Below are 22785 nucleotides of genomic sequence, written 5' to 3' on the forward strand. Positions count from 1 at the left end.
AAAAGCTTGTCAGGGCGCTTTCATAGTATATGATCATAATACATCTAACATGTTTAAACTCAAACTTTCGTTGGCAGCCCTAAACATTAACTGAAACGGAAAAACATTACTACATTCACGCGGAATAAAAGATATGAACATTTTAACCTTAAATTTAGTACAGTTAAATAATTTATTTTCTAGCAAATTCACTAATATTTCCAGTACACCGCATTTATCCAAACTACAGCAAGCTCGGTCCTTGAAAATAACTGATATCTTTACACACTGGCGTATGATACCGCGTATCAGGACGTTGAGGAACATATTGTAATTCTAGAAAGTTTACTCGCTAAAAGGTTTACGAAGATTGCCATCGATTTACACTGACGATAGTTTTCCAAACAAGATCAGTTTCAAAACGATATTTTCTTTCCCCGAACCAAACGCGCAGTTTTTTAAGTAATTGGTATAAAATCACAAGAACTGCAAGCCTTTCCACAACACCTTTCCAAACCTATAGTCAATTCTTTTTAGTGAGGCAGATTGCACCCACTCGCGGGGGTGCCCTTTTAGCTCGGAAAAAGTTTTCTGATCGCTGATTGGTTGGACATGATAATCATAATCAATCAGATAACAGGAAACTTTTCCGAGCTAAAAGTCGGTGCAAATGCGCCGTATTAAGAAAAAATTGAGTATAGTTTGTTATCTTAAGACAAATCGTACTTATTGAGCCAACAGATGCTTTGTTAGCTATTCTTTACCTATCTACCATGCAATATAATGACCTGACAAAGGACTAATTTTAGCCATCTTTATTGCGAGGTATTGACCTGACAAGAAATTACCTGACAATGGGCTATCTTCAGCTATCTGGCATGCGATATAATGACATGACCTGACAGTGGGCTATCTTTAGCTATTTGTAATTACCTGACAATGGACTGACTTTAGCTATCTGTCATGCGATATAATGACATGACCTGACAGTGGGCTATCTAGCTATCTGTAATTACCTGACAATGGACTGACTTTAGCTATCTGTCATGCGATATAATGACATGACCTGACAGTGGGCTATCTAGCTATCTGTAATTACTTGACAATGTACTGACTTTAGCTATCTGGCATGCGATATAAGGACATGACCAGACAGTAGGCTATCGTTAGCTATCTGTAATTACCTGACAATGGACTGACTTTAGCTATCTGACATGCGATATAAGGACATGACCTGACAGTATGCTATCTTTAGCTATCTGTAATTACCTGAAAATGGACTGACTTTAGCTATCTGGCATGCGATATAATGACATGACCTGACAGTGGGCTATCTAGCTATCTGTAATTACTTGACAATGAACTGACTTTAGCTATCTGGCATGCGATATAAGGACATGACCTGAAAGTGGGCTATCTTTAGCTATCTGTAATTACTTGACAATGGACTGACTTTAGCTATCTGGCATGCGATATAATGACATGACCTGACAGTATGCTATCTTTAGCTATTTGTAATTACCTGAAAATGGACTGACTTTAGCTATCTGGCATGCGATATAATGACATTACCTGACAGTGGGCTATCTTTAGCTATTTGTAATTACCTGAAAATGGACTGACTTTAGCTATCTGGCATGCGATATAATGACATGACCTGACAGTGGGCTATCTTTAGCTATCTGTAATTACTTGACAATGGACTGACTTTAGCTATCTGGCATGCGATATAATGACATGACCTGACAGTATGCTATCTTTAGCTATTTGTAATTACCTGAAAATGGACTGACTTTAGCTATCTGGCATGCGATATAATGACATGACCTGAAAGTGGGCTATCTTTAGCTATCTGTAATTACTTGACAATGGACTGACTTTAGCTATCTGGTATGCGATATAATGACATGACCTGACAGTGGGCTATCTTTAGCTATTTGTAATTACCTGAAAATAGACTGACTTTAGCTATCTGGCATGCGATATAATGACATGACCTGACAGTATGCTATCTTTAGCTATTTGTAATTACCTGAAAATGGACTGACTTTAGCTATCTGGTATGCGATATAATGACATTACCTGACAGTGGGCTATCTTTAGCTATTTGTAATTACCTGAAAATGGACTGACTTTAGCTATCTGGCATGCGATATAATGACATGACCTGACAGTGGGCTATCTTTAGCTATCTGTAATTACTTGACAATGGACTGACTTTAGCTATCTGGCATGCGATATAATGACATGACCTGACAGTATGCTATCTTTAGCTATTTGTAATTACCTGAAAATGGACTGACTTTAGCTATCTGGCATGCGATATAATGACATGACCTGAAAGTGGGCTATCTTTAGCTATCTGTAATTACTTGACAATGGACTGACTTTAGCTATCTGGCATGCGATATAATGACATGACCTGACAGTATGCTATCTTTAGCTATTTGTAATTACCTGAAAATGGACTGACTTTAGCTATCTGGCATGCGATATAATGACATGACCTGACAGTGGGCTATCTTTAGCTATCTGTAATTACCTGAAAATGGACTGACTTTAGCTATCTGGTATGCGATATAATGACATGACCTGACAGTGGGCTATCTAGCTATCTGTAATTACTTGACAATGAACTGACTTTAGCTATCTGGCATGCGATATAAGGACATGACTTGACAGTAGGCTATCGTTAGCGATCTGTAATTACCTGACAATGGACTGACTTTAGCTATCTGGCATGCGATATAAGGACATGACCTGACAGTATGCTATCTTTAGCTATCTGTAATTACCTGAAAATGGACTGACTTTAGCTATCTGTCATGCGAGATAATGACATGACCTGACAGTGGGCTATCTAGCTATCTGTAATTACTTGACAATGGACTGACTTTAGCTATCTGGCATGCGATATAAGGACATGACCTGACAGTATGCTATCTTTAGCTATCTGTAATTACCTGAAAATGGACTGACTTTAGCTATCTAGCATGCGATATAATGACATGACCTGACAGTAGGCTATCTAGCTATCTTTAATTACCTGACAATGGACTGACTTTAGCTATCTGGCATGAGATATAATGACATGACCTGACAGTATGCTATCTTTAGCTATTTGTAATTACCTGAAAATAGACTGACTTTAGCTATCTGACATGCGATATAATGACATGACCTGACAGTATGCTATCTAGCTATCTGTAATTACTTGACAATGGACTGACTTTAGCTATCTGGCATGCGATATAAGGACATGACTTGACAGTAGGCTATCGTTAGCTATCTGTAATTACCTGACAATGGACTGACTTTAGCTATCTGGCAAGCGATATAAGGACATGACCTGACAGTGGGCTATCTAGCTATCTGTAATTACTTGACAATGGACTGACTTTAGCTATCTGGCATGCGATATAAGGACATGACTTGACAGTAGGCTATCGTTAGCTATCTGTAATTACCTGACAATGGACTGACTTTAGCTATCTGGCAAGCGATATAAGGACATGACCTGACAGTGGGCTATCTAGCTATCTGTAATTACCTGACAATGGACTGACTTTTGCTATCTGGTATGCGATATAATGACATGACCTGACAGTGGGCTATCTTTAGCTATCTCTAATTACCTGACAATAGACTGACCTTAGGTATCTGGCATGCAATATATTGACATGACCTGACAGTGGGCTATCTTTAGCTATCTCTAATTACCTGACAATAGACTGACTTTAGCTATCTGGCATGCGATATAATGACATGACCTGACTGCGGGCTATCTTTAGCTATCTTTAATGCGAGATATTGACCTGGCAAGAAAATACCTGACAATGGACTGTCTTCAGCTATCTGGCATACGATATAATGACATGACCTGACAGTGGGCTATCTTTAGCTATCTGTAATGTTAGATAATGACCTGACAAGAAATGACCTGACAATGGACTGACTTTAGCTATCTGACATACGATATAAGGACATGACCCGACAGTGGGTTAACTTCAGCTATCTGTAATGCGAGATAATGGTCTGACAAGAAATGACCTGACAATGGACTGACTTTAGCTATCTGGCATACAATATAATTACATGACTTGACAGTGTGTTAACTTTAGCTATCTGTAATGCGAGATAATGACCTGACAAGAAATGACCTGACAATGGACTGACTTTAGCTATCAGGCATGCGATATAATGACATGACCTGATAAAGGACTAACTTTAGCTATCTGTAATGCGAGATAATGACCCGAAAATGGACTGAGTTTAATTATCTGGCATGCGATATGATAACCTGACAATAGGCATTATATTATTACTAGCTACTAGCCTGAGAACACACTCATGATCCCAAATAGCCTGGACATGTATTCAAAAGTCCTAACTACCCATGCTGTTCAAATGGATAGGCTTCATAGATTTTGAATCTCATAACCAATCGGAGTCTTCATAAGGCAAATTTTCATCTATTAAAACAACAAAATAGTTAAATTTATTCCCGAAAAAAATCATTGGGACTGGAGAAAAGTTATATTTGTGAGACCCGTGATTTCATCCTACTAATACTAAGTAGAAAATGTACAAAAATCTTTATTTCTCTGAGAGAGAGAGAGAGAGAGAGAGAGAGAGAGAGAGAGAGAGAGAGAGAGAGAGAGAGAGAGAGAGAGAGAGAGAGAGAGAGAGTTGCAAGTTTTTATGTATTTTTTTTATTTTTAATAAACAGTATTTTGTAAGTAATTATGTAGCGTGTATAAAACACAACGAATGGAGATGTATATTTTTTCTAAATGTACCTGTAGAATTTAACTTAAGAAAGGGCAAAAATGTATACTTGTTCTATCATCATCATCCTCATCATCATAATCATCATCAATATATTCTTATCACAAGTAGTAGTAAGAGAATAAGAAAAAAAAGTTCGATGGAAAACGTCAACAATACTATCGAGTATCTAAAAACCATTCTAACGACACTTGCTATTCACAAATTCTTACATTTATACACCTTCTCATAGCACACTGATTGGCTATTTACGAGTATACACTCGTTCTTTCCAATTATAGTTCCACTCATTCGTTTACCAACTGGTTAGCAGGCTATTTTGTATACAATCAATCTATTAAAAACATAAAGCAAGACAAAGTGAACAAATTTAGTGTGGAAAAACTCTACGGTAATAAAACATAGAAAGACAAAGTGAACAAACTTGGTGAAACACTCTACGGTAATATCACGTCACACTTAACTACTGTTGCACAAATACTTTGACGATTTAGTTCAAGTATTAGATTATTCAATTTTCCTAGAAATTTGGCAGGTTTTATCCAGGATTAAAATTTTTAAACAGACTATAAGCACTCTTGCTATCCTGTATGTCAGACTTTCTTTTGAGACCTGAATAAAATCTTTCTAGGCTCAAAAAGAAAAATGCGAAGCATTATCCATACAATATATCGATAATATATATATATATATATAACTATATATATATATATATACTATATATATATATATATATATATATATATATATATATATATATTTTAATATATATATATATATATATATATATATATATATATACATACATATATATATACATATATATGCATATATACATGCATATATATATATATATATATATATATATATATATATATATATATATACATATCAATACATATATACACATATACATATACACACACACACATACATATATATATATATATATATATATATATATATATATATATATATATATATGTTTATATACATATATACATATATATATATATATATATATATATATATATATATATATATATATATATATATATATATATATATATATATATATATATATATATATATATATATATATATATATATATATATATATATATATAATTGGAATAAGCATACATCAATAACAACAAAACAGAACAATGCAATATCAAAACTCCTTAAAAATTACTGAATAAATAAACTCATTACTATATTTTTTTCACAATGAAATGTTACAAGTGACAGGTTGCTCGATTATTTCTTTGGGTTCAAAGCCTAAAGGAAGGGGTGGAATGTGGCAATTTCCCTATTCTTTTAAAGGCTTAAAGGCCACACATGAATGGCAGAAGCAGGGGACAGTGACCATGCCCTAAAGAATGACAATCTATATATATGATCAGCTCCCAAGACCCCTCTATATCAAAGCTAGACCGGGGAAAGCCAGGCAATGGCTGCTGATGATTCAGAAAGTAGACCTATAGGATCCACCAAAACCCACATCCTTATCCTTAGCTCACAAGGATGGTGAAGTTACAGACACTACAAGAAACTATCGAGCTTGAGCGTGGCTCTAACCCCTTTCCGGCGATTATCAAGCTAGGACGTTTCCTATAGGCCACCAAAGCCCTAAACTTAAAACAAAAATTGAGCATGTTTTCATAAAAACATTTAAAAAGCACTGAAAAGAAAACTTTTAGGATGAATTGGAAACTTCAAAAACAACAACTGTGACCCAGCATTAAGGAAATTTAACCTTAACTCTTCATAAATAATTCAAAATGAATAACGTAAACTGGTGTAACCAACAGAGGGGGAAATTGCATAATGAAAACTGGAAACATTCAGCTATATCATCCATTCTACATTAAATGTAGTACAGTCTAATTTTGCGTAAGACTGACAAAAAAGAAAACAGAGAGGGGGCGGGGGGAGTCTAGATAATGAGTTAGTACAGCGCATCCGGAGGAGAGCAGGATGATGGATGTAATGATGATAAAGTAGTGTGTGAAGAAATATCTGATCATTATTTGGATGAGGAAAAGACTAGGGTAGATAAAATTTACGTCGGGAAGAAGTTAAAAAAAAAAAAAAGTGCTGTTAAGTCGAATTATGACAAGAGACTTTTGAGAAGTAAAATGTTCGTAATTTAGGTAAATGCCTTAAATACTGGTAAAGGCCGTGGTGGAAGGAGGGGATGAAAAATATGTAGAATTTCATACTAGGATCATTCGTATGTGCATGTGTATAGGAGACAAAGAGGAAATAAAACACCTGGGTTGGATAGAGGAAGATCTTTGTCCAGGGGAAAATGTATTATTTAACGCAAAACAGAGTCAAAAGAGAGTATCTAGTACTATTGCATAGACAAATGGATACGGTATTTAGAAAAGAGAAATTTTTGTACTAGTGCAAAGGGAGTTGGATACGGTATTCAGAAAAGAGAATCGAATTTCTTGTAGTTGTGCGTAGAAAGATGAATACAGGACTTAGACCAGAGAATTCCTAAAGATAGCGCATTGGAGGATGAATACGGTATTAAAAGAAAAAAAAAATCTTTGAATGTTCATAGGAGGGGGAATAGGGTACTTGGAGAAGAGAATTTCTTATAATAGTGCGCAGGAAGATGAATACGGTATTAATAAAAGAGAATTTCTTGTATTAGTGCATAGGGGCTAGATGTGAGTATTTTGAAAAAAGAATTTCTTGTAGTAGTATGTATTCGGATGAATACGGTAATTAGAAAAAAAATAATTCTTAATAAAAACTCGCTGAAGGATGAATACGGTATTTAGAAAAAGTGAATTTCTTGTACTTGTGCATGAGAGGAGGAATATGGTATTAAGAGAAGTTAATTTCTCTTGCTATAGTCAAATCAAGAAAGCATTGGCTCCGAAACATTTACTACTCTCCTAACCTAGTTAAAAGTAAACAAATAACCTCATTTATACCAACAGTCTTTCTCACAACAAACATTCGATACGCTAACTACCCCCCCCCCCTCTCTCTCTCTCTCTCTCTCTCTCTCTCTCTCTCTCTATCTATCTATCTATCTATCTATCTCTCTCTCGATTTGGCAAACAAAAACAAAAAAATAAAAAAATTAATCCTCCACATTCACAGGAAGATATGGTATTCAGAAAGGAAAATCTCTTGTACTAGTGCATAAGAGAATTAATACGGTATTTAGAAAGAAGAGTTTCCTGTACTAGTGCGTAGAAGGATGAAAACGATATTTTGAAAGAGAATTTGTTATACAAGTGCATAGGAGGATGGATACAGTTTTCAGAAAAAAAGACAATTTCCTCTACTAGTGCATACGGTATTTATAAAAGAGAATTTCTCGTACTAGAGCATAGGAGCATGTACAGTCACTCATGTAAGTTGATGGATGTCCGGGTGTTTAAGAGAGCTTACCATTTCACCCATTTCTGGACGACAGGTGTGTCTGAGCGCGAAAATTGTCAACTGTATAGTTGAATATTTGACCGGTCTCGCGCTGCCTGACATCTGTCGTCCAGAAAGGTGTGGAGGATAATTCTCTCTCAAACACCCGGACACCCATAAACTTATATGAGTGACTGTACACTATACAGTATTTAGAAAAGTGTCTTTCTCGTACTATTGCGGATGAAGATGAACACGGTATTTAGAGAAGACCATTTCTTGTACTATTGCGTAGAACGATGAATACAGTACTGTATATAGAAATAATTTCTTGTGCATTTTGCAAAGGGGGATGAATACGCATTTTAGAAAAAATAAATCTTATACTAGTACTTAAGAGGAGGAACAAGGTATCTAGAAAAGAGAAAGGGGGATGAATACGCATTTTAGAAAAAATAAATCTTATACTAGTACTTAAGAGGAGGAACAAGGTATCTAGAAAAGAGAATTTCTGGTACTAGTGCGTATGTGGATGAATACGGTGTTTAGATGAAAATAATTTCTTGTATCTAAAAGAATGTCTGAATAAACTAGAACTGGAAACAAATCTTAACACAAGACACATGAGTGACAAACATAGGCTATCTGAACCAAGAACAAATAGTAAATTTGGTGAAAGGGCTTTTCGCTACTGTGCGCCTAGACACTATAATAAACTGCCAACTGAAATGAAGGACCTAAAGGGAGCAATTGAATTTAAGAAGAAACTAAAGACATTACTTTTCACAAGATCATTTGATTTGGAAGATGCTACAATCAAAGAATTGTATAAGTTATAATGAAAATGTTTCGTTAGATGATTAATATGGACCCACCCGAGTAGTAGTTCACTCGACTTCAGTGGAGGTTTGGATTTAAACCCAAAACAAGTAAAAGTAAGTAAGTATTAGTGAGTAGAAGGATGAATACAGTATTTAGAAAGAATTTTTTTGTACTTTTTCAAAGGAGGATATTTACGAATTTGAATAAAAAAAAAAAAACCCTTTTACTAGTACATAGCCTAAGCGGAAGAAGACGTTAATTAAAAAAGAGAATTCCTTGTACTGGTGCATAGGAGGATAGATGTGTTATTTAGAAAAGAGAATTTCTAGTACTAATGCGTATGAGGATAAATGCAATATCTACAAAAAAGAATTTTTTGGCAAGATAAATGCAGCAATTGGAAAGGAAAATTTCTTGTATTAGTGCATAAGATGAAGAATACAGTATTAGAATAAAAGGATTTTTTTTCTAGACTAGTGCATCCTACGATGAATACGTTATTTAGAAAAGATCATATCTTGTACTAGTGAATAGGAGTCAATACAGCATATAGAAAAGAAACTTTTGTTACTAGCGCATAGGAGGATGGATACGGTATTTGGAAAAGAGAATATCTTATAATAGTTCATATGCAGATGAAAACAGTATTTCGAGAAGATAATTTCTTGTACTACCTTACAGTAGAATGAATACAGTATTTAAAAAGATAATTTCTTGTACTACCTTTTAGTAGAATGAATACAGTATTTAAAAAGATAATTTCTTGTACTACCTTATAGTAGAATGAATACAGTATGTAAAAAGATAATTTCTTGTACTACCTTATAGTAGAATGAATACAGTATTTAAAAAGATAATTTCTTGTACTACCTTATAGTAGAATGAATACAGTGTTTAAAAAGATAATTTCTTAAACTATTGCAAAGGAGGATAGCTACGTTATTTGAAAAAAAAAATTCTTGTATTAGTGCATAGGAAGATGAATACAGTACTTGGAAAAGCGTATTTCTTGTACTAGTGCACAGGAGGATGTATAGGGTATTTAGAAAAGATTGTTTTGTACCCGTGCGTAGAAGGATGAATACAGTATTTAGAAAGAATTTCTTGTACTTTTGCAAAGTGGGATGGATACAGTTTAGAAAAAAAATCATGTACTAGTACATAAGAGGAGGAATACGTTATTTAGAATAGAGAATTTTCTGGTACTAATTCGTACGAGGATGAATACGGTATCCAGAAAAAATAATTTCTTGTACTAGTGCAAGATGAATGCAGTATTTAGAAAGGAAAATTTCTTATTTTAGTGCATACGATAAAGAATAGAGTATTAGAAGAAAGAGATTTTTTTAGACTAGTGTATCGAAGGATGAATACGGTATTTAGAAAACCGAATTTCATGTAATAGTGCAGAGAAGGATGAATAAGTAATTAAAAAAAAAAAAATTACACAAGTACATAGCAGGATGCATATGTGATAGTATTTGGAAAACATAATTTTTTGTACTAGTGAATTGGAAGATATATACGAAACCTAAAAAAAAAAAAATGATATTTTAATTATAGAATAAATTTTTGAATATACTTACCCGGTGAATATATAATAGCTGCAACTCTGTTGCTCAACAGACAAAAAAAAAACAGCAAAAACTCGCCAGCGATCGCTATACAGGTTGCGGGTGTGCCCACCAGCGCCAACTGTCGGCCAGATACCACTCTCGATGTAAACAAAGACTCAATTTCTTCTCATCCCACTGCGTCTCTATTGGGGAGGAAGGGAGGGTCGTTTAATTTATATATTCACCGGGTAAGTATATTCAAAAATTCATTTTATAATTAAAATATCATTTTTAAATATTTAACTTAGCCGGTGAATATATAATAGCTGATTCACACCCAAGGAGGTGGGTAGAGACCAGAGTTAAATATGTTTACATCGTATAAGCTAAGAGTTTTTTATTTCATTTTGGCAGTTATCAATATAACAAAACCAAAATAAATAGGTACCTGGTAAGGAAGTCGACTTAGACGATTACTCTGCCTTGTAAGTACGTCTTCCTTACGAAGCCCAGCGATCCTCTTAGGATGCTGACAGACCCCCAGGAGCTGAAGTATCAAGGGCTGCAACCCATACAACAGGACCTCATCAAACCCCTAATCTGGGCGCTCTCAAGAAATGACTTTGACCACCCGCCAAATCAACCAGGATGCGAAAGGCTTCTTAGCCTTCCGGACAACCCATAAAAACATTAAAACATTTCAAGAGACAGATTAAAAGGATATGGAATTAGGGAATTGTAGAGGTTGAGCCCTCACCCACTACTGCACTCGCTGCTACGAATGGTCCCAGTGTGTAGCAGTTCTCGTAAAGAGACTGGACATCTTTTAAGCAAAATGACACGAACACTGACTTGCTTCTCCAATAGGTTGCGTTCATGATACTTTGCAGAGATCTATTTTGCTTAAAGGCCATGGAAGTTGCTACAGCTCTAACCTCGTGCGTCTTAACCTTAAGCAAAGATCGGTCTTCCTCACTCAAGTGTGAATGAGCTTCTCGTATTAACAATCTGATAAAACATGACAAAGCATTCTTTGACATAGGCAAGGATGGTTTCTTAACTGAACACCATCACGCTTCAGATTGGCCTCGTAAAGGTTTAGTACGAGCTAAGTAGAACTTAAGAGCTCTAACAGGGCATAAGACTCTTTCTAGTTCATTGCCTACGATCTCCGATAAGCTGGGAATATCGAAAGATTTAGGCCAAGGACGAGAAGGTAGCTCATTTTTGGCTAGAAAACCAAGTTGCAGAGAACAAGTAGCTTTTTCTGACGAAAATCCGATGTTCTTACTGAAGGCATGAATCTCACTGACTCTTTTAGCCGAGGCTAAGCATACCAGGAAAAGAGTCTTAAGAGTGAGATCTTTCAGGGAGGCTGACTGTAAAGGCTCAAACCTGTCTGACATGAGGAATCTTAGTACCACGTCTAAATTCCACCCAGGAGTAGCCAAACGACGCTCCTTAGTGGTCTCGAAAGACTTAAGGAGGTCTTGCAGATCTCTATTGTTGGAAAGATCTAAGCCTCTATGCCGGAAGACCGATGTCAACATGCTTCTATAGCCCTTGATAGTGGGAGCTGAAAGGGATCGTCCTTTTCTCAGGAATAAGAGAAAATCAGCTATTTGGGCTACAGAGGTACTGGTCGAGGATACAGAAACTGACTTGCACCAGTCTCGGAAGACTTCCCACTTCGATTGGTAGACTCTAATGGTAGACGCTCTCCTTGCTCTAGCAATCGCACTGGCTGCCTCCTTCGAAAAGCCTCTAGCTCTCGAGAGTCTTTCGATAGTCTGAAGGCAGTCAGATGAAGAGCGTGGAGGCTTTGGTGTACCTTCTTTACGTGTGGCTGACGTAGAAGGTCTACTCTTAGAGGAAGACTTCTGGGAACGTCTACTAACCATCGAAGTACCTCGGTGAACCATTCTCTCGCAGGCCAAAGGGGAGCAACTAACGTCAACCTTGTCCCTTCGTGAGAGGCGAATTTCTGCAGTACCTTGTTGACAATCTTGAATGATGGGAATGCGTAAAGATCCAGATGTGACCAATCTAGGAGGAAGGCATCTATATGTATTGCTGCTGGGTCCGGGACTGGAGAGCAATAGATTGGAAGCCTCTTGGTCAGCGAGGTTGCAAAGAGATCTATGGTGGGTTGACCCCAAGTCGCCCAAAGTCTCTTGCACACATCCTTGTGGAGGGTCCATTCGGTTGGAATTACTTGACCTTTCCGACTGAGACAATCTGCTAGGACGTTCAAGTCGCCCTGGATGAACCTCGTTACTAGGGAGATGCCTCGATCTTTTGACCAGATGAGCAGGTCCCTTGCGATCTCGTACAACGTCAGTGAGTGGGTACCTCCCTGTTTGGAGATGTACGCCAAGGCCGTGGTGTTGTCCGAGTTTACTTCCACCACTTTGCCTCGAAGGAGATACTCGAAGCTTCTCAAGGCCAGATGAACCGCCAAAAGCTCCTTGCAGTTGATATGCATGCTCCTCTGACTCGAGTTCCACAGACCTGAGCATTCCCGACCGTCCAGCGTCGCGCCCCAGCCCAAGTCCGATGCGTCCGAGAAGAGAATGTGGTTGGGTATCTGAACTACCAGGGGAAGACCCTCTCTTAGGCTGATATTGTCCTTCCACCAAGTCAGACAAGACTTTATCTTTTCGGAAATCGGGATCGAGACCGCCTCTAGCGTCTTGTCCTTTTTCCAGTGAAAAGCCAGATGGAATTGAAGAGGACGGAGGTGTAGTCTTCCTAATGATACAAATTGCTCCAGGGATGACAGCGTCCCTACCAGACTCATCCACAGCCTGACTGAGCAGCGTTCTTTCTTCAGTATCTTCTGGATGGAGAGCAGGGCTTGATCTATTCTGGGGGCCGACGGAAAAGCCCGAAAAACTTGACTGTGAATCTCCATCTCTAAATACAGAATAGTTTGGGATGGGACCAGCTGTGACTTTTCCAAATTGACTAGGAGTCCCAATTCCTTGGCCAGATCTAGAGTCCAAGTGGGATCCTTCAGACAGCGATGACTGGAAGAGGCTCTGAGAAGCCAGTCGTCCAAGTACAGGGAGGCTCTGATCCCCGATAGCTCGAAACTGGTACCCCACATTCCTGTAAACAAACCTCAGAAACGGTTGGGAATCCGGGTGTATAGGAATGTGGAAGTATGCCTCCTGAAGGTCGAGAGAGACCATCCAGTCGCCTTCCATAAATGCTGTCAAGACAGCCTGGTAGACTTCATCGCGAAGTTTGTCTTGACAATGAACACATTGAGCGCACTTGCCTCTTACGTACTCCTGCAGTGAACATGGCTGCCAAATCATGGAGCCATCCCTGAGGGACTTGTCTCTGCAGAGAGCGTGGCTGTCAGATCATTGGAGCCATCCCTGAAAGCCTTGTTTATGCATGACATAATTGTACAGCAAAACTTCAAAGGCTCGAAAACAGCTGTGAAGTTGACCTGTAAAATCTTGGAGCGTCTCCTGGCCAGGCGCCAGGGAGAGTCTACGAGATTTTAGAAGTCTATCTGGGCAGAGGCAGGAACTCCCAAGCTGAGAACTTCTCTCGTGTCATATCAGACTCTCGCTCTATAAGCCAGTTTAAAAGAAGGGAAAGCAAAAGCTGTATCCCCCAAACTCCTCCTGGTGATAAACCAGTCGCCTAGCAAACGTAAAGCTCTCTAGGAGAGCGAGAGAGCACTAGCTTATAAAACAATGGCTTCGAAGGAGCTAGGCCTAGTGTAAGCTCTGACGTTTAGGCGAACGAGGAGCAGCAGTTACAAAAAGATCCGGACAAAGATCCTTAAAAATCAGCATGATTTAATTAAAGTCCATAGAAGGCTAAGCAGCTTTAGGCTCCTCTCCGTCTGACAGAGTCCTCAAGGGAATATCAGTAGGAGGGGGAACAGCAACTTCCTCATCTAAAGGAACCTTGTCCGATAATAGCTGAGTCTCAAGCAAGGGAGAGACCTACCGTGGTGGCAATGCTTTACAAGCAGAGTCCACACGCACTGGTGCATTAGTAGCGGACCAGGACGCAACGTCATGTAACTGCTTGACAGTCTGTGAACTGTCAACAACAACAGGTGAGAGAGACCAGGACGCAACGTCATGTAACTGCTTGACAGTCTGTGAACTGTCAACAACAACAGGTGCGTGAGGACGCACAGCGTCCACTCGAGACTGCTTTGACCGCCTAGATTGAGCAGTCAAAACAACTCTAGAATGCGGAGGTTGACGCACAGCGTCAAAACAAGTCAACTCCGATTGTTAGCGAACGTCCTGAACGTCAACAGGAGCATCAGCAAGTGGCCTAACGTCCAAATGTGGCTGAAAATCCACACGAGACCGCATCGAGTGTGGTTCTAAACAACCTGACTGACGTGACTTAGCTACGCCAACGTCACCAGGACGCACAAAGGAACGTTAGGTTGGCTGAAAGCCAGGATCTCGATGAGATAAACGGCTAGGCTCAACGTACTAATCGGCAGAATAGTCTTCCATAAGGGAGGCAAGCTTATTCTGCATGTCTTGCCGTACAACCCATTTAGGATCAACGGAAATGGTTGCGGTAAGAGACGAGGGTAACGTCTGTGACCGCAAAACCTTGCCAACAAAAAGACTCTCGGAGTCTGTGTTACGCTTTTGTTAGGCGGCGAGCAGTTTTCCGATGACTGCATAGGGTCAGAGCTGTCCTAATGGCTACAACCAGGACGCTGGACCTGTCCTGAAAGGACTGACTTTCGCTTAAGGGCCTCGAAACCTTGTTTCAGGTTTCTTATGCGAAAAGCCTTCGGATGACGAGGAGAAAATTGTCTCTCCCGCCTTATGGTAGGGGAGATCTTGGTAAGATACACCCGATACCATAGAGGGAACGTCTGTTCGCTGATCAAGGCCTCTCGAACCCATAAGTCGTACGACATTACTTCTCCCCTGGGCTTGGGAGCTTGCAAGAGGTCCCAGACTAGGTGAACGACAGGCACGAACAGACGAACCCTCGGTTACGCAACACTGTAACACTTTGCGCAATATCACTTTATCACTACGATTTTCTGTTTGCACTTATTTCACTGAAATCGAAACTTTTACTGATATCTACCTGAAGCACACAATTCTACCCTCATCAAAAGGTAGTAAATGCGAAATCAGTCGTATAATGCAAGCACATTAATACCAGCAAAACACAGTAAACATCTTTTAAGATAAAAAATTCAGTGGCTGGGGAAGAGACTAAACACTAGTTCATTCAAAACTACGTTTTCAATCTCTCACCGTACATTGCCTGGGGACGAGAATAAAACTAAAAACGTTTTATCCTTTCTCCCCGTACAGAGACTAGGGACGAGAGTAACTCGAGAACAACGTTACCCGCTTGAACGGAACGTTTTCTCTCCTCTCTCTCCCTCCGTCTCTATCTCTCTCTCTCTCTCTCTCTCTCTCTCTCTCTCTCTCTCTCTCTCTCTCTCTCTCTCTCTTGATTTCGCACCTAAGAGAAGAGCCCAATTACGTTTCGTCAAAAAAAAAAAAACATGTTATTTGACCAAAGGAAAAAACTGAAAGGTTTTTCAATTAAAAAGTTCCTTTAAAATAGAATTTAAAACATTTAAGCTTTGAAAGAAGAATGAACAAAACGTCAGATTCGATTTACTCTTTCTGCAAAGTGAAACCGTGATACTCTCTCTCTCTCTATCGTAACGATAGAGCGCAAACTGCGTAGCATAAATAAACTAAACGTTAGTTCATCTTTGAAAACAGTACGAAGACTATTCAAAGAAAATCTTTCATGAAATATTTATAAAAATATTCATTTAAAACGTTTTAAATCATTAGCTCTTTAAAAGCTATTACGATTGAAAAGGGCTCAACGTTGTTTAACTTCGGTTTCCAAGTTAGGACCGCCTACTCTCAGGAAAGGTCGCATATAAACAAATCATTAAAATTTATTTTTATGTTTATTATAAATGGAAAGTTAATCGAAGAGGCCTAATAAAGGCGGTGAGATATAAAATATATAGAGGAAAATCTAATTAATTTATAACGTGATAAGATAATTGCTAAAAGCCTAAACACACTTCCGTCTAAGGGAAGGGTCGGCCATTTAAAAGTCAAAGAAAGTCCATACTCTCTTTGTCATCAAAAATTAAATCTATCCAAAAACGAGTTCAAGATTTAAGATGAAGATAAAACACCTGCACTGCAAAAGCTCAAACCAAAATGAAGTACTTCACCAAATATGTTGAGAAAACTCCAGGTTCTACAGCGAGTAAAAGTACGTCTTGTCGACACGTCGACAGAGAAGAAATCGAGTCTTTGTTTACATCGAGAGTGGTATCTGGCCGACAGTTGGCGCTGGTGGGCACATCCGCAACCTGTATAGCGATCGCTGGCGAGTTTTTACTGTTTTTTTTGTCTGTCGAGCAACAGAGTTGCAGCTATTATATATTCACCGGCTAAGTTAAATATTTAAAAGTATATATTGTATGAAAGCTTGAAGTGATGTATATAAGATTTAAAAAAAAAAAGAAGATAATTTCTTGTGATGGTGCATAAGAGGATGGATGCAGTATTTGAAAAAAATCATTTCTTGTACTAGTGCATAGGAGGAAGGGTACAGTATTTAAAAGAAGATCATTTCTTGCACTAGTGCATGGGAGGAAGGATACAGTATTTAAAAAAGATCATTTCTTGCACTAGTGCATAGGAGGAAGGATACAGTATTTAAAAAAGATAATTTCTTGCACAGGTGCATAGGAGGAAGAATACAGCATTTACAAAAGATCATTTCTTACACTAGTGCATGGGAGGAAGGATACAGCATTTAAAAAGATAATTTCTTGCACTAATGCATAAGAGGAAGGATACAGCATTTAAAAAATATAATTTCTTGCACTAGTGCATGGGAGGAAGGATAGAGTATTTAAAAAAGATCATTTCTTGCACTAGTGCATGGGAGGAAGGATACGGTACTTAAAAAAGAACATTTCTTGCACTAGTGCATAGGAGGAAGGATGCAGCATTTAAAAAAGATAATTTCTTGCACTAGTGCATAGTAGGAAGGATACAGCATCTAAAAAAAGATCATTTCTTGCGCTAGTGCATAGGATGAAGGATACAGCATTTAAAAAAAGATCATTTCTTGCACTAGTGCATGGGAGGAAGGATACAGCATTTAAAAAAGATAATTTCTTGCACTAGTGCATGGGAGAAAGGATACAGCATTTAAAAAAGATTATTTCTTGCACTAGTGCATGGGAGAAAGGATACAGCATTTAAAAAAGATCATTTCTTGCAATAGTGCACATTAGGAAGGATACAGCATTTAAAAAAGATCATTTCTTGCACTAGTGCACATTAGGAAGGATACAGCATTTAAAAAAGATCATTTCTTGCACTAGTGCACGGGAGGAAGGATAGAGCATTTAAAAAAGATCATTTCTTGCACTAGTGCATGGGAGGAAGGATAGGGTATTTAAAAAAGATCATTTCTTGCACTAGTGCATGGGAGGGAGGATAGAGTATTTAAAAAAGATCATTTCTTGCACTAGTGCATGGGAGGAAGGATACGGTACTTAAAAAAGAACATTTCTTGCACTAGTGCATAGGAGGAAGGATGCAGCATTTAAAAAAGATAATTTCTTGCACTAGTGCATAGTAGGAAGGATACAGCATCTAAAAAAAGATAATTTCTTGCGCTAGTGCATAGGATGAAGGATACAGCATTTAAAAATGATATTTTAATTATAAAATAAATTTTTGAATATACTTACCCGGTGAATATATAATAGCTGCAACTCTGTTGCTCGACAGACAAAAAAACAGTAAAAACTCGCCAGCGATCGCTATACAGGTTGCGGGTGTGCCCACCAGCGCCAACTGTCGGCCAGATACCACTCTCGATGTAAACAAAGACTCAATTTCTTCTCATCCCACTGCGTCTCTATTGGGGAGGAAGGGAGGGTCGTTTAATTTATATATTCACCGGGTAAGTATATTCAAAAATTTATTTTATAATTAAAATATCATTTTTAAATATTTAACTTAGCCGGTGAATATATAATAGATGATTCACACCCAAGGAGGTGGGTAGAGACCAGAGTTAAATATGTTTACATTGTATAAGTTAAGAGTTTTTTAATTCATTTTGGCAGTTATCAATATAACAAAACCAAAATAAATAGGTACATGGTAAGGAAGTCGACTTAGACGATTACTCTGCCTTGTAAGTACGTCTTCCTTACGGAGCCCAGCGATCCTCTTAGGATGCTGAAAGACCCCCAGGAGCTGAAGTATCAAGGGCTGCAACCCATACAACAGGACCTCATCAAACCCCTAATCTGGGCGCTCTCAAGAAATGACTTTGACCACCCGCCAAATCAACCAGGATGCGAAAGGCTTCTTAGCCTTCCGGACAACCCATAAAAACATTAAAACATTTCAAGAGACAGATTAAAAGGATATGGAATTAGGGAATTGTAGTGGTTGAGCCCTCACCCACTACTGCACTCGCTGATACGAATGGTCCCAGTGTGTAGCAGTTCTCGTAAAGAGACTGGACATCTTTTAAGTAAAATGACGCGAACACTGACTTGCTTCTCCAATAGGTTGCGTTCATGATACTTTGCAGAGATCTATTTTGCTTAAAGGCCACGGAAGTTGCTACAGCTCTAACCTCGTGCGTCTTAACCTTAAGCAAAGATCGGTCTTCCTCACTCAAGTGTGAATGAGCTTCTCGTATTAACAATCTGATAAAACATGACAAAGCATTCTTTGACATAGGCAAGGATTGTTTCTTAACCGAACACCATCACGCTTCAGATTGGCCTCGTAAAGGTTTAGTACGAGCCAAGTAGAATTTAAGAGCTCTAACAGGGCATAAGACTCTTTCTAGTTCATTGCCTACGATCTCCGATAAGCTGGGAATATCGAAAGATTTAGGCCAAGGACGAGAAGGTAGCTCATTTTTGGCTAGAAAACCAAGTTGCAGAGAACAAGTAGCTTTTTCTGACGAAAATCCGATGTTCTTGCTGAAGGCATGAATCTCACTGACTCTTTTAGCCGAGGCTAAGCATACCAGGAAAAGAGTCTTAAGAGTGAGATCTTTCAGGGAGGCTGACTGTAAAGGCTCAAACCTGTCTGACATGAGGAATCTTAGTACCACGTCTAAATTCCACCCAGGAGTAGCCAAACGACGCTCCTTAGTGGTCTCGAAAGACTTAAGGAGGTCTTGCAGATCTTTATTGTTGGAAAGATCTAAGCCTCTATGCCGGAAGACCGATGCCAACATGCTTCTATAGCCCTTGATAGTGGGAGCTGAAAGGGAGCGAACTTTTCTCAGGTATAAGAGAAAATCAGCTATTTGGGCTACAGAGGTACTGGTCAAGGATACAGAAACTGACTTGCACCAGTCTCGGAAGACTTCCCACTTCGATTGGTAGACTCTAATGGTAGACGCTCTCCTTGCTCTAGCAATCGCACTGGCTGCCTCCTTCGAAAAGCCTCTAGCTCTCGAGAGTCTTTCGATAGTCTGAAGGCAGTCAGACGAAGAGCATGGAGGCTTTGGTGTACCTTCTTTACGTGTGGCTGATGTAGAAGGTCTACTCTTAGAGGAAGACTTCTGGGAACGTCTACTAACCATCGAAGTACCTCGGTGAACCATTCTCTCGCGGGCCAGACGGGAGCAACTAACGTCAACCTTGTCCCTTCGTGAGAGGCGAACTTCTGCAGTACCTTGTTGACAATCTTGAATGGTGGGAATGTGTAAAGATCCAGATGTGACCAATCTAGGAGGAAGGCATCTATATGTATTGCTCCTGGGTCCGGGACTGGAGAGCAATAGATTGGAAGCCTCTTGGTCTGCGAGGTTGCAAAGAGATCTATGGTGGGTTGACCCCAAGTCGCCCAAAGTCTCTTGCACACATCCTTGTGGAGGGTCCATTCGGTTGGAATTACTTGACCTTTCCGACTGAGACAATCTGCTAGGACATTCAAGTCGCCCTGGATGAACCTCGTTACTAGGGAGATGCCTCGATCTTTTGACCAGATGAGCAGGTCCCTTGCGATCTCGTACGTCAGTGAGTGGGTACCTCCCTGTTTGGAGATGTACGCCAAGGCCGTGGTGTTGTCCGAGTTTACTTCCACCACTTTGCCTCGAAGGAGATACTCGAAGCTTCTCAAGGCCAGATGAACCGCCAAAAGCTCCTTGCAGTTGATATGCATGCTCCTCTGACTCGAGTTCCACAGACCTGAGCATTCCCGACCGTCCAGCGTCGCGCCCTAGCCCAAGTCCGATGCGTCCGAGAAGAGAATGTGGTTGGGTATCTGAACTGCCAGGGGAAGACCCTCTCTTAGGCTGATATTGTCCTTCCACCAAGTCAGACAAGACTTTATCTTTTCGGAAATCGGGATCGAGACCGCCTCTAGCGTCTTGTCCTTTTTCCAGTGAAAAGCCAGATGGAATTGAAGAGGACGGAGGTGTAGTCTTCCTAATGATACAAATTGCTCCAGGGATGACAGCGTCCCTACCAGACTCATCCACAGCCTGACTGAGCAGCGTTCTTTCTTCAGCATCTTCTGGATGGAGAGCAGGGCTTGATCTATTCTGGGGGCCGACGGAAAAGCCCGAAAAACTTGACTGTGAATCTCCATCCCTAAATACAGAATAGTTTGGGATGGGACCAGCTGTGACTTTACCAAATTGACTAGGAGTCCCAATTCCTTGGCCAGATCTAGAGTCCAATTGAGATCCTTCAGACAGCGATGACTGGAAGAGGCTCTGAGAAGCCAGTCGTCCAAGTACAGGGAGGCTCTGATCTCCGATAGCTCGAAACTGGTACCCCACATTCCTGTAAACAAACCTCAGAAACGGTTGGGAATCCGGGTGTATAGGAATGTGGAAGTATGCCTCCTGAAGGTCGAGAGAGACCATCCAGTCGCCTTCCATAAATGCTGTCAAGACAGCCTGGTAGACTTCATCGCGAAGTTTGTCTATACAATGAACACATTGAGCGCACTTGCCTCTTACGTACTCCTGCAGTGAACATGGCTGCCAAATCATGGAGCCATCCCTGAGGGACTTGTCTCTGCAGAGAGCGTGGCTCTCAGATCATTGGAGCCATCCCTGAAAGCCTTGTTTATGCATGACATAATTGTACAGCAAAACTTCAAAGGCTCGAAAACAGCTGTGAAGTTGACCTGTAAAATATTGGAGCGTCTACTGGCCAGGCGCCAGGGAGAGTCTACGAGATTTTAGAAGTCTATCTGGGCAGAGGCAGGAACTCCCAAGCCGAGAACTTCTCTCGTGTCATATCAGACTCCCGCTCTATAAGCCAGTTTAAAAGAAGGGAAAGCAAAGGCTGTATCCCCCAAACTCCTCCTGGTGATAAACCAGTCGCCTAGCAAACGTAAAGCTCTCTAGGAGAGCAAGATAGCACTAGCTTATAAAACAATGGCTTCGAAGTAGCTAGGCCTAGTGTAAGCTCTGACGTTTAGGCGAACGAGGAGCAGCAGTTACAAAAAGATCCGGACAAAGATCCTTAAAAATCAGCATGATTTAATTAAAGTCCATAGAGGGCTAAGCAGCTTTAGGCTCCTCTCCGTCTGACAGAGTCCTCAAGGGAATATCAGTAGGAGGGGGAACAGCAACTTCCTCATCTAAAGGAACCTTGTCCGATAATAGCTGAGTCTCAAGCAAGGGAGAGACCTACCGTGGTGGCAATGCTTTACAAGCAGAGTCCACACGCACTGGTGCATTAGTAGCGGACCAGAACGCAACGTCATGTAACTGCTTGACAGTCTGTGAACTGTCAACAACAACAGGTGAGAGAGACCAGGACGCAACGTCATGTAACTGCTTGACAGTCTGTGAACTGTCAACAACAACAGGTGCGTGAGGACGCACAGCGTCCACTCGAGACTGCTTTGACCGCCTAGATTGAGCAGTCAAAACAACTCTAGAATGCAGAGGTTGACGCACAGAGTCAAAACAAGTCAACTCCGATTGTTAGCGAACGTCCTGAACGTCAACAGGAGCATCAGCAAGTGGCCTAACGTCCAAATGTTGCTGAAAATCCACACGAAACCGCATCGAGTGTGGTTCTAAACAACCTGACTGACGTGACTTAGCTACGCCAACGTCACCAGGACGCACAAAGGAACGTTAGGTTGGCTGAAAGCCAGGATCTCGATGAGATAAACGGCTAGGCTCAACGTACTAATCGGCAGAATAGTCTTCCATAAGGGAGGCAAGCTTATTC

The 22785-nt window shown here is 39.8% G+C and overlaps 1 protein-coding gene across 1 annotated transcript in view; it reads right to left on the reverse strand.

Annotated features, from left to right (window-relative positions):
• The window catches only part of LOC137648750 (retinol dehydrogenase 13-like), a 1058070-nt gene that overhangs the window by 956729 nt on the left and 78556 nt on the right, over positions 1 to 22785 (reverse strand). The gene's annotated exons all lie outside the window — the stretch shown is intronic.

The sequence above is a fragment of the Palaemon carinicauda genome, chromosome 1, assembly GCF_036898095.1.
Source record: "Palaemon carinicauda isolate YSFRI2023 chromosome 1, ASM3689809v2, whole genome shotgun sequence".
Lineage (NCBI taxonomy): Eukaryota > Metazoa > Arthropoda > Malacostraca > Decapoda > Palaemonidae > Palaemon > Palaemon carinicauda.